Here is a 5,082-nt window from a genome sequence, read left to right as displayed (position 1 = left end):
TGATGCAGCGTAGACAGGAGACTGGCAGGGAATATCTGAGAGGAAACAGAGCATATCCTGTAATTAAAGGCTCACAATGACCAAAAAGATGGGAACCCACTTTAGTAGTAACACCAGGTGCTTATTTCTGGGGTGGCTATATCCAGGCCATCCACTTGCTCCCCTCAAATTGTTAGATGAAATCCAAACCAGAAGCAAATAGGCAGAGTTCCAAACCCTGCAGAGTTTTGTGATTCTGGAGTTTTCCAAGCCCTAGAGACCACAATTCAGGACTATCAGGAAGCAAAACTTCTCAGAGACCACAACTAGTGACTGTCAGGAGGTCCATCCCTCAGGTGAATTCCTTTCCTCAACAGCTGGATGGTCATTTCTCATCACTCATCACACTAATGTCTCCATCCTTCCCCTTTAGGGAATGTAAACCTGGCCTCTTCAAAGCTGTTTTTGGCTTTGCTAAAATTTGTACAAATTTATATGTTAGGTTGCATTGCCTATAGAACTTTGTATGTAATGGAAATGAAGAAGGGTTTACACACTCTTCCCTGGCTTTCAGTGAGCATGAGCTGTCTTTCAGTTGCTGTGTTAGCAGAAAACACGCTCAATTAACTTTTTTCCTTTGAGTTGTTTCCTAGCTTGATTCGTTTTGCACCTGACTCCAGACTCTGGGCAGAAGGTCGCTACATGCTGTCTCAAAGGAGATCAAAGGGAAGATCCATTTCATGCTCACTTGTAAATGAGTTACAGTAGCATTCTTGTGTTTAACACCAATGTTCTATGAATTTAAACATCATATCCTGGTTGTATAGCTGATCATACTGCTGAATCATTAGATCCTTGAGGGCGTGATCTCTGCTCAAGAAATGATTGTTGATTGATTGACTAGCAATTTGTGCTGATGCTTAAACAGTGTCTTCAAATTGTAACAGTGAGAAACAGGTATATACGGCAATTACACTGTCCCTCTAGTTATAGAAAAAGGAACAAGTCTGCATATAATAAACCTCTAAAAAATGGAGTGGCTTTTGTCTTAATAATACGAGAGTCTGTACAAACTGCAATGAATAGGAACAGATGGACGCACCTTCAGTTTTATTCTATTAAAATCCTGAGAAAATGACTTTTGTGAAGTGAGGGAAAATATTTGGAAATGTTTGTGACATAACTTGACTAAAGTAGGATTACATAGAAAAGTAAAAATTTTTTAAATGGAGGCATAACAGCAATTATGTCTCCAGTAACATTTAAACACTTTTATTCCTTGAGAACAAAATACAATCTCTTCTGAAAGAAACTGGTGTATTATTTTGGACTTGTTTAACAGAGACGTAAATATAAATGTCTTCTCAGCATGGTGGGGTAGGTCAAATGGAAAAATAAGATTGAGACAAAGGTCAAGACAGCTGACAGAACCCATCTGAGGGGGTGGATCATTGTTATTTACAAACGTAAAGAAAATAGGTAGCAGGGAGCTTGGAAAATGAAAAGAAGAATTCAATGCTTATGCTGAAATAAAGAATAGCATAAGCTGTCCAAAACAATTCCTCTTTTCCTAAATCAGACATGAAGACTAGAAAAGAGAGTAATTGTACATTACTTTTGTCTTCCATTCATCTTCATTGTCTTTTTTCTCATTTTAACTTTGTCCTCTTTGCCCGAGCTTTCCTTTTCATGTCAATAAATGCTTATTGTGATTTTCATTTATTGTAGAAATGAGGTTAGGTCCTGAGAAATAATTCATTCACTAATTCATTCACTTGTTTTATACCTTTCCAAATTCTACAAATACTTTTTGAGTGCCTTCTATGTATCAAGCACTGTCTAAGTGCTAGGAAAACTGTGGTAAGCAAAACAGACAAAAATCCCTGCCCTCTGGAACTTATGTTCTAGGGAGGAGAGAGAGCCAATACATTAATTAAATAACTAAAATGTATAATGCGCCACACGGTGATGTGTTTTATGGAAAGACATAAAGTAGGAAGGGAGATAAAGGTAGTCAGGGGAGTTTCACCTCCCTAGAGATGATCAAGGAGGGCTGTTCTAGCAAGACAACATTTGAGTCAACACTTAGCAGCAGTGAGATAATGAATCATGTGGATAATTGGGAGAAGAATGTTCTAGGCCAAGCTTGTCCAACCCAAGGTCCATGGGCTGTATGTTGCCCAGGACAGCTTTGAATACGGCCCAACACAAATCCATAAACTTTCTTAAAATGTTATGAGATTTTTTTGTGATTTTTTTTTCTTTTTAGCTCATCAGCTATCGTTAGTGTTAGTGTATTTTATGTGTGGCCCAAGACAATTCTTTTTCTTCCAGTGTAGCCCAGGGAAGCCAAAAGACTGGACACCCTTGTATCTAGGCAGAAGGAATACCAAGTACAGAGGATTTTGCCTGGGATGTTTGAACATCAGTGAGGAAGCTCTAGTCTATCAGAGCGATACACAGAGAAGGAGTAGAGGTAATGAGCTAGAGGTGGGATGCGAAATCCAGAAAGACCTTAGACTTTTGCAATAGGCTTACCTTTTATCTGAGTGCAGTGTGAAGCCATGAGCAGATTTTGAATTGCAGGTTGCCATGACCTGCCATGTTGAGCACAGGCTGAAGAGAGTGAGGGCATCAGCGACAAGACAGGTTAAGAAGCCTCTGTGACAATCCGGGTAAGAGAGAATGGTGGCTTGGGCCAGGGTGGTGACAGTGGAGGAGGTGTGAGCTCTGCACAGATTCTGAAGACAGGGGTCAGAGAACTTGCTAAGGGACTGGCTGTATTACAGGAGACAAATGAACAGAGCTGGAAATGACTCCGGGGATTTTAGCCTGAACAACTGCAGGAATGGAATTACCTTTAATGAAATGTGAAAGCCTGTGCTAGGAGAAGGTTTGAGAGAAGAGAAGACTCAGGGCTCATGTTGGGACAGGGTAGGAGTGGGACATGCCAGTGGAAATGGCAAGCAGGCAGATAGATGTCGGGGGCTGGGGTTCAGGGAGATGTGTGTGCTGAAGATAAACATTTGGTGTTTTTTAAAGTTTTTCTTTTTCTTTCTAGAGAAGGGAGTCTCACTCAAGAAAGCAAAAAAAAAAAAAAAAAAAAGAAATTTGGGGTCTGTCAGCATGCAGATGGTTTGTAAAGCCACGGAACTGGAAGAGATAATTAAAAAAAAAAAGATGAGAGTCCGTAAAATATAACATACTTAAAGGATTGGGCCGTTGGGGTAGGGCTGTCATACCCAGCAGCCTGAATCCAGCAGGGGATGTTCACCTGGACCCGAGAGAGGCGGATAAGCATGGGCCAGAGCAGTTGTAGAAAAGTTGAGAGCATGTGGTGATGTCATGACAGCTAACTGGACAGAAAGTGTTTCAAGAAAGAAGGAGAATCAATCTTGTCAAATGCTGCTGAGAGTTAGAGTAAGATGAAGACAGAGAAGTCAGCATTGGTTTTACCATAAAAAAGAAATGAGGCATGAGGGTAATTCACAATCTAGCTGATTCCAACAGGCAAAGTTTTATGACATGGTTATGGATAAAGTGCTGAGGTAGCACAAAGGGGGTGGACAGCAATTTGGATAGAAGGCAATGGTGAAAAGAGCAGAGAAAATTTGATACAAACTTGTAAGTGTTGATATGAAAAACTGTTATGATCTAAGGTAAATGTTTGAAAATATTGTGCAGTAAGTGGCCAGGAATAAATTATTATTTTTTCTAGAAAAACTTAGTCTGGAAAATGTTTCTTTCTTTTAGATTGTTGACAGTTCTTTTATGAAACACTTTCTTAAATGTTCCAATATACTTGAAAAGGTGTGTAGTCTGCATAACTGTGAGATGGTCAAGTAGGTTGATAATATTGGCCAATATTTCTATGTTCTTAATGATTTTATGTCTATTTGTCATATCAATTATAGAGAAAGGGTTGTTGAAGTTTCCAACTATAATTGTGGATTCTTCTATCTCTTCTTTCAGGTCTGTTAGTTTTTGCTTCATGAATTTTGAAGCTCTATTATTAGGTTCATAAACACAAGATTTTATGCTGTCTTGATGCGTTGGCTCCTTTATCATTTTGAAATCACCTTCTTTATCTCTGTTCATATTCTTTGCTTGGAAATATATTTTGTCCGATATTGCTACAGCCACTCTAGGTTATTTTGGATTAGTGTTAACATACTGCATCTTTTTCCATCTTTTATTTTTAACTTTTTGTGTCTTTATATTTTAAATGGATTTTGGATTTTTCTTGACAGCTAATAGTTGGGTCTTGCTTTTTTATCCAATATGAAAATCTCTTTTTTTTTTTTTCTTTTTTTCGGTGTTCTACACGTTCAGAGAATCTTCTCTTGTAACAAACTATAGAAATGATCCCTGAAAGTATAGTCTTGAAAATCTCTTTTTTTTCACTGGAATAAGTAAAGCATTTATATGTCATGTGAATTTTGATATACTTGACCTTAAGTATATCATTCTACTATTTATTTCCTATTTTTCTCCAGTGTTCATTGTTCAATTTTCCCTCTTTACTGACATCTTTTGAACACACTGGGTATTTTTTATTTTTCTATTATATGTGCTCTGTTGGCTTTTGAACAATAACTCTTTATTGTATTATATTAGTGATTTCTTTGTCTTTAGGGTTTATAGCATACATCTTTAACTTATTCCAGTCTACCATAAAGTGATATTATACCATTTCCCTGTGAACTTTACAAGAATATACTTCTGTTTATCTCTTCTTTGTGATTTTTTTTTTTTTTGGTTATACATTTTACTTCTGATGAATGTTACAAAACTCACAATTCGTTGTTAATATTTTTGCCTTAAACAATTATTATTTAAAGAGATTTAATTATTGAGAACAAAATTCTATTTATTCACATAGTGACAATTTCTAGTGCTCTTCTTGTTGTAAATTTGGATTTCCAGTGGCTGTCACTTTTCTTTTTCCTGAAGGACCTTTCTTTTTCTTAATATATCTTATAGTGCAGGTCTGCTACTGCTGAATTATTTCCATTTCCTTGATCTGAGAAAGTTTTTATCTTTGCCTTTGGTTTTGAATTTAATTTTGGTCAAATGTACATTATTAGGTTGGTTGAAATGTTT

General features: G+C 37.1%; 1 pseudogene; it reads right to left on the bottom strand.

Moving 5' to 3' along the window:
- Positions 1-4,287: 4,287 nt before the first annotated feature.
- On the bottom strand, positions 4,288-4,363 carry LOC119619902 (small nucleolar RNA U3; annotated as a pseudogene).
- Positions 4,364-5,082: the final 719 nt, after the last annotated feature.

The sequence above is a fragment of the Chlorocebus sabaeus genome, chromosome 25, assembly GCF_047675955.1.
Source record: "Chlorocebus sabaeus isolate Y175 chromosome 25, mChlSab1.0.hap1, whole genome shotgun sequence".
NCBI lineage: Eukaryota > Metazoa > Chordata > Mammalia > Primates > Cercopithecidae > Chlorocebus > Chlorocebus sabaeus.
This window is presented reverse-complemented; position numbering and strand designations above follow the sequence as displayed.